At 47.6% G+C, this 14420-nt stretch overlaps 1 protein-coding gene across 5 annotated transcripts in view; it reads left to right on the forward strand.

The window, feature by feature from the left end:
* LOC140410546 (V-type proton ATPase subunit C 1-A-like) overlaps positions 1–14420 on the forward strand; it is a 244702-nt gene that overhangs the window by 152040 nt on the left and 78242 nt on the right. The gene's annotated exons all lie outside the window — the stretch shown is intronic.

Consider the following 14420-nt stretch of genomic DNA (forward strand, 5'->3'; position numbering starts at 1 on the left):
ATTTTTCCCATTTAACGTTTTCTCAACAAAATGTGATGAATTATTATTAGAACCTCGGCTTAGAAGTAGTGATTGCAAAAACACCCATTTATGTATTGGAATAGGAAGATGCAGGTTCAATTCTACATTCAGTTCGAATCTCTGATGTGAGGTCATTGCTGTGACATTGATGACAATAGATATTTGGTAATATCAGGAATTTGGGATTCCCGGAAGTCTTGCTGAATTTAACAGGACCTCCGTTAAAATGTTTGACATCAGATTGAGGGACTGAAGGGCTGTCTGGCAGGAAGGCTTCAGCCACGGGGTGGTGAGGAGGGCTATTGTGGAGGGCTGAGGACATTAGCACAGTGGTGGGAGGTGCTGTGGAGAAATGGACAGGAAATCGAGAGGTGGGCCAAGAGAAGTTGAGGAGGTGGAGAGGGGTTTGGAGGTGGGTGGAGAGGAGTTGGGAAGGGAGAATGGAGTTGGAGATGGATGTGCCAGAGTTGGGAAGGCAGAGAGCTGATCAGAGATGGATGGAGAGGAGTTGGGAATGCTAAGAGGAGATCGGAGATGAATGGAGAGGAGGTGGGAAGGTGAAAAGAAAATTAGAGATGGATGGGGAGGAGTTCAGAAGTTGGATAGGAGATCAAAGGTGGAAGGGGAGGAGTTGCAGAGGCGGAAAGGAGATCGGGGTTGTGGGGTGTCAGTTGATTTGGGGTGGATGAAAAAGAGACTGGAGGTCATGATGTAATTGGGGCAGGTGATTGTAGATTTGGGTGGTTCTGATCTAAGGGGTTGGTCTGATTTTAGTGAGTGGGTTCTGATCACGTGGAGAGAAACCGTCAGCTTGTTTGGCTGGGGAAGGAGCAGACCCGCACCTCCTAACCCGCATGCAATCTGATCTGGCCATTCACACCACATTCCAGTTGTTGGATTTCCAAAACTTGAGTAAACTTGGCCTGCAATCGTTATATTTAAAATTATCCTAAAATCTGAGGTATGCAGCCTCATGAGACTCTTTGAATGGCATTACTCTCGGAAGAGCAGGTTATTCACCTAACCCCAACCTGCCTTATAACCAGGGATGGATTCTCCGCCAGCGGGATTCTCCGTTTTGCTGGGGCACGTGGGGCTGCCCCACAATGGGAAACCCCATTGACCGGCCGGCGTAATGGAGAATCCCGCTGGCGGGTCGGGGCAGAAATGTGGCGCGGCGGGGCGGAGAATCCAGCCCCGGAGCGGGATTCTCCGACACCCCGCCGGGTTGGAGAATCGCTGGGGGGCGGAGTGAATCCTGCCCCGCCGCTCCGACGCCAGCTGCCGAATTCTCCGGCGCTGTTTTTTTGGCAGGGGCGGGATCGCGCTGCGCCGGTGGGGGGCCGTTGGCAGTGGCACCCCCACGATTCTCCGTTCCCCGATGGGCCAAGCGGCCGCCCATTTTCGGACAGTCCCGCCGGAGTGAATTACACAAGGTCTGTAGCGGCGGGACCTGGCTCTGAAGGGGGCCTGCGGAATCCTCGGGGGGGCGCAGGGGGATCCGGCCCCGAGAGGGGCCCCCTCGGTGGCAATTGGGGCCCACCGATCTGGGGGCGGGCCTGTGCCGTGGGTAGCATTCTTTTCCTCCGCGCCGGCCTGTGTAAAGCTCCGCCATGGCCGGCGCGGATAAGAAATCCCTGTGCATGCACAGGGATCACACCAGCGGCTCTGGGAACACGCTGGCGCTCCTGCGCATGCGCCAACGCGCACCGGCTGGCGGAGGCCTTTTCGCTGGCGGTTGGCACGGCGCCAATCACTCTAGCACTGGCCTAGCCCCTGAAGGTGCAGAGGATTCCGCACATTCCGGGCGGCCCGACGCCGGTGTGGTTCACGCCACTCTTTGGTACGACCCGTCCTGCCAGAGAGCGGAGAATCCCGGCCCTCATTCCTGGAACCATTCTTGTAAACATCTTCTGCACTCTCTCCAATGTGTTCACATCTTTCCAATAGTGTGGCACCCAGAATTGTGCACAATATTCCTGCTGATTATCATATAGAATTTACAGTGCAGAAGGAGGCCATTTGGCCCATCGAGTCTGCACCGGCTCTTGGAAAGAGCACCCAACCCAAGGTCAACACCTCCAACCTATCCCCATAACCCAGTAACCCCAGCCAACACTGAGGGCAATTTTGGACACTAAGGGCAATTTATCATGGCCAATCCACCTAACCTGCACATCTTTGGACTGTGGGAGGAAACCGGAGCACCAGGAGGAAACCCACGCACACACAGGGAGGATGTGCAGACTCCGCACAGACAGTGACCCAAGCCGGAATCGAACCTGGGACCCTGGAGCTGAGGGAACATGTGCCATGTCTCGGAGGATGATTAGTGCATTGCTTGTCTCGCAAACCTTAATGCTTGAACAGTGTGCCTGAACTCTAGGAGTAGTGTCTTATATAAGTTCAGCATAATCTCCTTGCTCTTGTACTCTATGCCCCATTTATAAAGGCCAGAATACTATATGCTTTATTATCTGCTCTCTCCACCTGACCTTCCACCTTCAATGATCTATGTACATATATTCCCAGCTCCCTCTGCTCCCGCACCAGCTTAAGAATTTTACCGCTTATTTTATATTATCACTCCATGTTCTTACTATCATAGTGTATCACCTTACACTTCTCTGCATTGAACTTAATCTGCCACCTATTTGCTGACCCCACCAATGTTTCTGTGTCCTTTTGAAGTTCTACACTGTCCTTTTCAGAGTTTACAATACTTTCAATTTTCATCTCATCCGCAAACTTTGAAATTGTACCCTGCACACCAAGATCTAAATCATGGTAGGAATAATTAACTTTGAAAGCTGCATAATAACGTGCACTTTAGAACTAAGTTAGAGATGGAGGAGTGGAATTTCCCTTTCATGCATTATGAATGAATGGAAAATTCCAGCTAAGTTGGATGTATGTGGAATGTTTTGTCTGCATCAACTGAACAATTCTGAGAAATCTGATTGGGAGTGAAATTTTTGATTTAAAAATAAACTCTTCTTGTGAATCCAATGGTAAAGTCAACCTTTAATTACTACTCCAAAAGTCAGTTGTTTAATTTCCTCAAAACATTAGGCCAGGTTTTTTTCTCAAAATAAGAGCGAAGCTAAAGGCATTTGCTGTTATTAATGAGTAAATGATTCAGCAATGTCGGATGTGGAGAAGATGTAAATTTAAATGCCAGTATGCAAATGTTGCTGTCAGAGTTGAGTTGTTCCTGCATTAACTTTAATGAAAAAAGTGTTTCAATGTCGACCTCATCAGGTCTCCGCTCATCCACACACTTCTGTCGTGAGACGATCCACAGTGGTAGAGCCCTGTTCTTATGTGTTTGATTATTGGCAGCTGCCTCTATAGTGCTGATGCTCCTAGAGTTCAGGCACACTGTTCAAGCATTAAAGTTTGCGAGACAAGCAATGCACTAATCATCCTCCGAGACATGGCACGTGTTCCCTCAAGGAGGTACTTGTGAGTTGAGGAGTGTAAAGTGCTATCACAGTTAGTAAGGCTAATTCCTCATTTGAAATAGCCTTCAGCTGTGAAACTAGAGGCTGCTCACAGTCAAAGGAGGTGAAACGATTTTCAGAATAAAAGCCACAGCGGGCCTCTGTCTTGGAAGTGTTTGGATAGACAGGCTGCAGCTATAGTTGCCCTTGTTATGGGTCTCCACAATATTTAAAGATGGCTTGAAGGCCTCACAGACGCAAAGCCCCTCACCCCCACTCTCACCCCCCACCCACCGGCCCTGGGGTGATCCCCGACCTGGAACGCTTCAGCCTCCTGACCAAGCCCAACCCCCAACCCCCCCGACCACTGGGGCAGCAGCTCTTGTCGGATAATGGAAATGGCTACTCAACTCCTTAATTCCCATAAGTAGCCATCGTGCCATCTTCACGTTTTTGAATGGTGCCCGCTTAACCTCCCGCTGTGGAGTAGGGTAATTCCTCGGAGGCCACTGCATTCTACTTCAATCCCATAATGAAATTGAAATTAATGCAATTGAGGGTTAATGGTATCCTCGCTATTTTTGGGTGTGATCTGGAACTCGACATTGGGAACAGATCGGGTGAATCACAGAATGGTTCGCACCCAGCGCTCATCTCAATTTAGCCCTCTCCCGCTATTCACCCAGCGTGCCCAGATCTACGCCGGGCGTAACATGGTTGCTGAATCGGGCCTTATAGGTACAAAGGAACAGGCAGAAAGAGTTTTGGGAAATGATGTGTATCTCTGCCAGTCAAAACTGACAAGTGTATAAAGTCTTGACCACGTGTGATATTCTCCACCATCTGACTGATTGAATTTTGACATGTGAAAATGTAAAATAGGGAAGGAAAAGAAAGATTTAAAAAACATAAGTAGATAAAATACACAATAGCAGTTGGAAGTAGAAAAGTGTTAAAATTGGTAAAAAGCAGTACCGAGGGTGCAATTTAATGGCCGTGTTGGGCTGAAGCGAGAGTGCGACAAGGCGTTAAGTCACGGGAGAGGCAAAAATCGAGCACTGCGTTGGATGCCGATCTGTTTGCAATGTAACCAGCCTGCCCCCGCTGGCGAGATCAGGACCCCATCGTAGCATGGTGAGAAACCAATAATCACCACCTAAGCCCAATCTCCATACCATTAACGGGAGCGACCCCCGATCTAACAGCCTCCCCGGCAAGTGGTCACGTGGTTGCCAATTATTGGTCCTTTCTAAAAACATGAAGCTGGTGGAAGGGCTGCTGCGAAGACTCGAGGACTTGAGTAGCCATCTTCACTCCCGGGCAGTGTGACCGGGAGCACTGGTGTTGCTGCTCCAGTGCTCAGAGGGGGTGAGGGAGCTCCCAGCGGGCAGCCTTGGTCAGGATGGGCCGTCATCGGTTGGGCGGGGTTGCGGAGCATGGGGTTGGTGAGCCTGGGTTTGGAGGGGGTGGAAATGGGTGTCTCAGCATCCGTAGGTCCGTCATGCCGTCCCCTGGATCATGTGGTCCTGTTCCGCCTGCCCCACCGACCACACAACTCCCAGTAACCGCAGAGGCATCTGGCTGTGCAGCTGAAGGCTGTTGCTAAACAGGAATTAGCAATCGTAGTTAAGTAAGCACGTTACACATCCCAAGTGGTTCCCATGGGTTGGCATGCCATGTAGCATGTGAGAGTTATTGCCCAGCACTGCAATCAGACCGTGAGGCCTGGACACTGCGGGAGACAACACCACGGACGCAGCGGCCAACATTCAAACATCCAGCACCCGGGACATTTCTGTGACCAGAGAGTGGGTGTGTGCACTGGGGAGGGTAGCGTTACGTGTGGATGTCTGGGGTACAGGGTGTGGAGTCCGGTGACCAGGGGCACCCGCTGCGTGGGCAGGGCGTGCCGGGGGAGGAGCAATGGGGGTAACTGGAGGGTCCCGCCATCGTGGGATGTCCCAGGTCTAGGGCGTAATCGAATCATAGAATTTACAGTGCAGAAGGAGGCCATTCAGCCCATCTGGTCTGCACCGGCCCTTGGAAAGAGTACCCGACTTAAACCCACATCTCCACTCTATCCCTATAACCCAGTCACCCCACCCAATCTTCTTGGACACTAAGGGCCATTTAGCATGGCCAATCCACCTAACCTGCACATCTTTGGACTGTGGGAGGAAACCGGAGCACCCGGAGGAAACCCACGCACACATGGGGAGAACATGCAGACTCCAAACAGACAGTGACCCAAGCCGGAATTCGAACCTGGGACCTTGGAGCTGTGAAGCAACAATGCTAACCACTGTGCTACTGTGCCACCCTAATAGATAGCATGCATGTCGCCTTGCACTTACTGGGCCGTCTGGGAGTATCTACATTAACAGGAAGGGATTCCACTCCCTGAACATCTAACCACCACATGAGGATCATACTCTTCGGACTAGGAGGGGCTGGAGGACGAGCCCGGGAAGGACCTGCAGGACCAACCAGAGGATGGAGGACAGGAGGCAACAGCAAACGTCCAGCAAGCCTAGAGGGCCAGGGAGGCCCGCATACCCTCCCGCTTCACATAGGATGTGGTGTCGTCTGTCATTCCCTCTCCGCTTCAACAGCCCACTACCCGTGCCCTACTCCCATCTCTCAGCTTTCCCCCTCCCCTGTCCATTCCCTGGGGAAATGGGGGTAGAAGGCATCTATGTCTGGGGAGATGGGGCATGGGATTGCGAATGAAAGTGCTAGAGGTGTCATATTGGTCGAGGTCAACGATTTTTATTAATTGACACATTTGGCCCCAACTGCCCCAATTCCCCGATGGTGTCGCCCCCCCCCCCTTCCCCACCCCTCCCAGGCCCGCCTCCTACCTCCCCCCCCCCCCCAGTGCCTTCTCAGTGATCCTCACCTCTGCGGCCTACGCCAGCATCTATGTTGGTGACAGATTTGTCATTGGCCATCCCCGCGACCTCCAGGGCCAGTTCCTCATAGGGTGTGAGGACTCTGATGTCTGGTTCCCCGCCGGACGTCCGTTGTGGGTCAACATCTCCTGTGGGGACACAGAGGGGGCATCGTTAGCCACATCTGTCGTTCATCGTGGGTTGGGGGAGGGGATGGGGCGAGGGGGGAGCTTGAGGCCCAGACATGGGGGGGGGGTGAGTTTGGGTAGATGGCCCATTTTGCAGGGGGAGGCTTGGGGTGGGGAGCACTGCTGACATGGGTGGGCTGGGACACGGAACGGTGTGAGACGGGGCGGTGCCGGGCGCATACTCATGGGGGTGCGGGGGGGGGGGGGGGTTAGGAACCCATTGCCAAATCTTTTGTGTGGCCCGGTGGAGGTTATTGATCTTCTTATGGCACTTGCGAGGGGTCTCTCAGGATTGAGGGCCTCCAGGTGAGGAAGCTTGCGGCAGATCTTGCTTGCTACCATGCATATAATCGTTTTGGGTAAATTGCGCTCTTAATGCGCCTGGGTTCGATTTCCGGTTTGGGGCAATGTCTGTGTGGTGTTTGCACTTTCTTTCTGTGTGCGCGTGGGTTTCCTCTGGGTACTCCGGTTTCCTCTCACAGTCCAAAGATGTGCAGGTTAGGTGGATTGGCCATGCTAAATTGCCCTTAGTGTCCATAAAGGTTAGGTGGGGTTACTGGGTTACGGGAATAGGATGGAGGTGTGGGCTTAAAAGTAGGGTGCTCTTTCCAAGGGCCGGTGCAGACTCGATGGGCCGAATGGCCTCCTTCTGCACTGTAAATTCCTTGATTCTATGAATTCCATGACTTTGCCAACTTTTTGAGTTCTAGTGATTTCTTCACTGATTGACAAAGAGCACTAAAGAGTTGACATATCATTTACCAATGACCAACTATTCTTGTTTTCTGGAAGTTGCTTCTGTTGATGCAGAAAAAAAGATGATTGCATCGATCATTTAAAGTGATTTTAATGCCCAAACATCCATTTTCTCATGAGACCTGAACATCTGCTTTCATTGGAGTCTCTCTCTGGTCTTATATTGTGATGAATGTCCTGAAAATAAATATAGCCATACCACCCAAAATGAACCTATGCACATTGTGCATTGCTGGGAACTAAGGACGATGGGTGCTGCAATGCTTAAATCTGCCCAAAAGCATTTAAAATGTCAATGTTACAAGTTGACTTACCAGGATAAAGTCATAGGGCGTGATCTGATGGAAATTAAAGAGTCCCTTGTCGGGCGCGTTTAGTGGGGTGTTTCCTGGCGCTTGTAGCACCGGGAACGACCCTGCTATTAAATAGGACTCCGCTTCATTTTTGAGCTCAGCGAGGAATGGCCTGCCGTGGCCACACTTAAGTCCCATTTCCTGCACTAACGAGCTCAGCTCACCATTTATAAAACTCTGGTCCCTCACCTCGGCCTCCAGACCTCCCAACCCCCAAACGTACCAATTAGGGGGTACTTGATACCTGCACCTCACCTCATAAGGGTAGGGCACCCCCTGGATCCGATCCCTGGCATGGGCAAGATGCCACCTGAGCACCTTGGTACTGCCAGCCTGGCATCCTGGCAGTACCCCTGCCAGCTGGCACTGCCAAGTGTCAGGCTGTCAGTGCCAGGGTACCACCCTGCCCAGAGCCCAACCACCCAAGAGCCCCCAATCCTGGAGACCCCCCCCCCCGGCTAAGTGCCAGTATACTTGGTCCATCTTTGCGGAAACCAGTGCTAAATGATGCCCGCTTGATGTCTCCGAGGTGAGACTAACTACTCTCTTGAATATGCAAATATGGATCACATCCATTGAGGGTGAGATCCTGACCGCGACACCTCGTTAGATCTAGCGAGACTTAACGAGCGTCATAAATCTCCTGAGAGGTCTCTCGTGAGATTTACCGGCCTTGTTGCGACCCACGTCGCGCGATAAGGCCGTTAGATCATGCCCATGGAGTCATAGTCGTAGAGGTCTACAGAACAGAAAAGGCCCTTCAGCCGTTGGTCCATCATGTCTGCACCAGTCAAAAACAGCCACACAAGTATTCAAATGCCATTTTCCAGCACATAGCCTTGTATGCCTTGGCATTGCAAGTGTACATTTAAATATATCTTAAATGTAAGCGGGTCTCTGCCTCCACCACCCTTTCAGACAGTGAGTTCCAGAAACCCTCCAACCTCTGGGTGAAGATGTTTTTCCTCATATCCTCTCTAAAACCTCCTGTCCATGACCTTAAATCTATGCCTCCTGGTCCCTCCACCAAGAGGAAAAGTTTCTTGCTGTCTGCTCTATCGGTGCCCCTCATAATTTTATACATCTCGATCATCGCCTCCCCCCCACCACCCGTACCTCAGTCTCTGCTGCTCCAAGGAAAACAATCCGTGTAGCCAATCTCTCTTCATAGCTAAGACTTTCCTACCCAGGCAACATCCTGGTAAATCTCCTCTGCACCCTTTCCAGTGCTATCACATTCCTCCTATAATGTGGATTGCTAATAAAGGCAAGTGATCCATATGCCTTCTTAACCACTTTATCCAAATGTCCTGTAACCTTTAGGGCCGGTGTACATGCACACCAATGTACCTCTGATCCTCCGTGCTTCTCATGGTCCTGCCGTTCATCATGTATTCCTTTGCCTTGTTTGTCCTGCCCAAGTGCATCACCTCACACTTATCTGGATCGAATTCCATAAATGTGGATTGTAAGTGGTGTTAGACGTTTAGCTGCTGTTGTATAAAGAGTCAAAGGTTCTGCTCCTTTTACAAACACCTTTATTTCACTTTAACAGACTCTGCACAAAACTATATCTTCGCATCACCTGACACAAAGGCCACCTGACGCCTCTTTACATATCAGTGTCAATTATTGGATACTTAACATAAATGAGACAACTAATTGGAATGTCTCTTCACCCATTAGATCATAGACCATAGATCGTAGAATTTACAGTGCAGAAGGAGGCCATTCGGCCCATCGAGTCTGCGCCGGCTCTTGGAAAGAGCACCCAACCCAAGATCAACACCTCCGCCCTATCCCCATAACCCAGTGACCCCACCCAACACTAAGGGCAATTTTGGACACTAAGGGCAATTTATCATGGCCAATCCACCTAACCTGCACATCTTTGGACTGTGGGAGGAAACCGGAGCACCCGGAGGAAACCCACGCACACATGGGGAGGATGTGCAGACTCCGCACAGACAGTGACCCATGTCGGAATCGAACCTGGGACCCTGGAGCTGTGAAGCAATTGTGCTATCCACAATGCTACCGTGCTGCCCAATTACTTAACAGTCTCCCCTTCCTTGGAGAAAAAAAAGTAATTAGGTGAAAACAAAATTACAAGAAACTCAAAAACACACATGCAATTTCCCCCTTTCTTTTGTTTTTTCATTTTTTGGGGAAGAAAAAAAAGTCACAGAAATAGGCATCCTTCATTAACAATATCCAAAAGTTTCTGTGAGCTAGTCCCTCTTTTTGTAAAACAGTCTGACAATTGATAGCTACTGTCGACCCATTTAATTTTTGCTATTTCTCCTCTGTCCAACATCAGCTTCAAACTTGCAATGTCTATCCTTAACATTTTTTCATTAACACTTTTTGTAGAGTGCACATTTTCCCACAGGGATTTATTGTCAATGTGACATTCAATAGGTATATTACCCAAATCACCTGATCCCAAAATTTCTGTCAATATCTGAGACATATAAAAGGCCATATCCACCACCTCTACAAGGCTTAACATCTCAGCAGCCAAAGTGCTTTTGCCCACTCTCCTTATTTTCTTTGTTTCCCACACAAGAGGGCAGCATTTACCACTGTTCCCCAAAAGGAAAATTATAAAACCTCCTGTGCTTGAAACCCCATCACATAAGTTTGCATAGGATGCATCACTATAAACTATGAGTTTCAAGTGCCTAAGATCACCTAAAACCGGGAACCTCAAAACACACTCTTGCATTTTTAGTTTGACCAACGCTTTATTTGCTCTTATTATGCCTTCCACTTTGGGATCATTCATTTTTGTACTCAACTCTGAGACATCAAAACTCACGTCCGGTCTAGTCTTGTCTATCTAACCAATTCGGTTGTCCAATTAAACTTCGCAGTTGCTCTTTTTCCATCTTTGAAACCATTGCGTCTTTTTGTGAAACCCAGCCACGACTAATTGATATTGAGCTGATGCTTTCCAAATAAGATTGCTGATGTTAGCACAGGGCTAAATCGCTGGCTTTGAAAGCAGACCAAGTCAGGCCAGCAGCACGGTTCAATTCCTGTAACAGCCTCCCTGAACAGGTGCCAGAATGTGGCGACTAGGGGCTTTTCACAGTAACTTCATTTGAAGCCTACTTATGACAATAAGCAATTTTCATTTCATTTCATGTAAAGTTGCCCCTAACTTAGTCTGCCCGATTTCCAGTCCAATATATTTAAATACACCGGAAGCCTGACTTCCAACCCTGAATTCTTTCCTCAAACCAGAGATTACAATAGCTTCAAAATCACTAGTCCCACCCCACAAAAAATCATCGACATGCATCATAACGATGCCAGAAAGATTTCCTTTATAGTGCCAGTAAAACATTGCTGGATCTGCTTTCAACTGGCAACAGCCTAACTTTAACAAAATTGACCTTACCAAAGGTACCAGACTCTAGACACATCATTCAATCCATATACGCATTTGTTCAACTTCCAGAGTACCCCTTCTGTGTTCACTGCCTCTTTAGGAGGACGGAGAAAAATGTCTCTCTGGAGCTGATGCCCCTGCAAAAAGGCAGCTTTTATATCTATAGATTTGCATTCCCATGCCTTTGTGGCTATAGAGCCGAGATCTTTAAAATAACCTTTCCTGCCGTGGTGAATCTACCCTTAAATCCTGATCTTCTAAGTTTTCTTCAAATCCCCTTGCCACAAGCCTGACCTTTGCCTTATAAGTTCCATCTGGAAGAACCTTTTCCGTGCAAATCCATCTGTAGGATAGAGCTCTTTGTCCTCTATCCGGTACCTCCGTGTATACCCCAGTTTCACTCAGTTCTTGCTGTTTGGCATCTTTGATAACTTTCTCATCTAATTTATTGGAAGCCACCAAAATCTCACGTGCATGTGGGCTTCTACTCCTATTAGTATTTGTAGTCTTACTCATGTTCCGAGATCTTGGTAAACTACGTCCCCTCTCCCGCCTGGTATCTCGTTCTGTACTGTACTGCTACTGCTTGATCGTTTCCTTCTGCTGTGGGATGTCCTTTCAATAGTTCTCGACCTTTTCACTATCCGATGTACTATCTGAACTGGCACTGCGTTTCAGTGCCCTCCATTTTTGAACTTCATGTTCCCAATCCATTGTCTTGACTCCTTCCCCTGAATGCTGTACATTCAACCAATGTTTATACTTTCCAGTGACCTTCCCTGCTCTACTAATAACAGTTGCATCCTTCCATTGACTAGACCCTTCAGGCAAGTATGTCACTTTTGTACCAACTTCTGGCAGTTGTTCTTTTGGAAAACTGGCCTGTTCTAATTCATCAGAAGTGTTGTATTCCTCTACAGAAACCCTGTCTATGTCAGTTAACTGGTCCTCATAGTTCTGTAACACATGCGTACCAGATGACTCTGGTTCCTCATCATGTCTGTCTGCTCTGTCTAAATTTGAAAATTTGTCATCTGTACCCATTATCCTTGATGAATGTACCCTAACAGTTTGATTGCCATGTTGCAAAATAATTGTTTTGCCATCTATGCCTATGATCTTCCCTGGGCCTTTCCATTCATTAAAATTGTCTCTCTTATAATATATTATGTCTCCTTACTGAAAAATGGTATTTGATGGCCGTACATTATGTATTAATGCTCTGCGAATTCTTTCAGGGACTTCTGCTTCCAAAAAAGCTTTTCTTTTATTTTTTTTTAAATATAAATTTAGAGTACCCAATTCATTTTTTCCAAATAAGGGGCAATTTAGCATGGCCAATCCACCTAGCCTGCACATCTTTGGATTGTGGGGGCGAAATCCACGCAAACACGGGGAGAATGTGCAAACTCCACGCGGACAGTGACCCAGAGCCGGGATCGAACCTGGGACCTCGGCGCCATGAGGCAGCAGGGCTAACCCACTGCGCCACCGTGCTACCCTCAAAAAAGCTTTTCTACTGCTATGTAATGCATTTAAATGCTCAGCAAAGGCAGAGCTAATTGTAGACCCTTCCCAAGCTGGAGGCTGGTCATCTAAAATGGATGGAATTTTAGGATTTCTACCAAACACTAATTGATAGAGACTATAGCCCCCAACCATCTGCAATGAATTCTTTGCATGTACCACCCATATTAAAGCTGAATTTAGTTTGCAGTTTGGTCTATCTGCCAAAATTTTCCGGAGCATGTCATCTATTACCGTATGGTTTCTTTCACACACCATTACTAAGTGGGCTTTCCGCAGCCGTATTCATAATTGTGATATTCACGTTTTCACACATATCCCTAAACTCATCATTAGCAAATTCTCCTCCATTGTCCATAAGGAATTTTGCCGGTGGGCCCATTCTTGTCCCTATCCATTTTTCCACGATTTGATCCAAAATTACTCTCTTTTCTTTACTTTGTACTATCGTTGATTGACTACATCTGGTTGCTAAGTCTACAAAATGCAAAATAAATATATTACTGGCTTTATCCCAGATCTTAAGGTCCATGGCCACAATGTCGTTAAAATCTCTGGTCAAAGGTACTAAAAGGTATCGGTCGTGCTGGTGTCCTTCTGTACTTCCTATAAACTTCACAGCGATCACTAATCTGTTCTATCAGTTTAGTCTAGTCTTCATCCCTTACCCCTGCATCCTTTAATAAAATTTTCAGCCTCCGAGGAGACGGATGTGCAAATTGCCTATGCAGTTTTAATACAACAAGCTTTTTATCAGCTAAAGTCCCATTTTCAACTGCCATTAACACATCCTTAACAACTGTACTTGAAATGTTATTTGTCAATAATGGAATACAATAGTGTCCCGACTGTGTAAATTGTAAGTCCACCGTCTTTCCAAAAACTGTTGCCTTATCCTGTTCCATATCCAGTTTCATGTGTGCTTTCTTCATCGACGGTCTGCTCAGAAGCAAAATATCTCACTTGATACAACATCCGTGCTAATGAAATGATTCACTATGGCAATATTGCAAGGGATCACCACTCTTTTCAGCGACTTCAGAGTATTATCATCCCCAAACCTGAAACTTGTGGAACTTTCAAATTCCTTAACCTTGTTACGATTTTCAGCATTCAAGGAATCCAGGTAACATTTTAACCAGTCAATTCCACACACAGTAGATGTGCAGCCACTGTCCAATAAAGCACAATTGAAGGATTCTGCAACCAACACCCTCATTACTGGCATAAAACTGCTTGTTAATAGGACAATGCCTTCTTTCTGGTCACTATCTTTTTCCTCTTCTGGCTCTTCCGTGGCATGTGTCGCTTCAAACACTATTATAACATGTTGGACAGTTGAAAGCATAGTGGTATTGAGAGTCACATCGAAAACATCGATTTATCATACCCAGGGCATTTCTGGGGTTCATCTTCCTATTGTAGGGTCTAACTGGGTTCCTGTCTTCATAATTTCCTGGTCCCAATCTCCTTCTATAGTCTTGGAACCTGTTTGTAGCCGTGTGCTTTCGCCATCCTGTTAGTAGTGTATCTTCCATATTCTGCTATATTGCAGACTGACCTATTTGGGTCAACAGAGCCATCGGAATCGAATGTTCCCCCAGAAACATTTTTAAAGCTTCTGTCATCTGATCGAATAAGGTATCCTTATCCACAAACTGAACTCCTGTCAAAACCAGGAGCCTATCCATGTTGCTCACTCTAGCACAGTCAAGTAATTTAAAGGCCAACACAGACTGTGGAAATTCCAGGTTGTGTTTCCGCAGCCTTTTATATAATCTGCCAAATTCCATTATATAGTCTTCCATGGAGAAATCCTCTATTTTCCGGAACCTACCAAAATC

Source organism: Scyliorhinus torazame, chromosome 4 (genome assembly GCF_047496885.1).
Source record: "Scyliorhinus torazame isolate Kashiwa2021f chromosome 4, sScyTor2.1, whole genome shotgun sequence".
Lineage (NCBI taxonomy): Eukaryota > Metazoa > Chordata > Chondrichthyes > Carcharhiniformes > Scyliorhinidae > Scyliorhinus > Scyliorhinus torazame.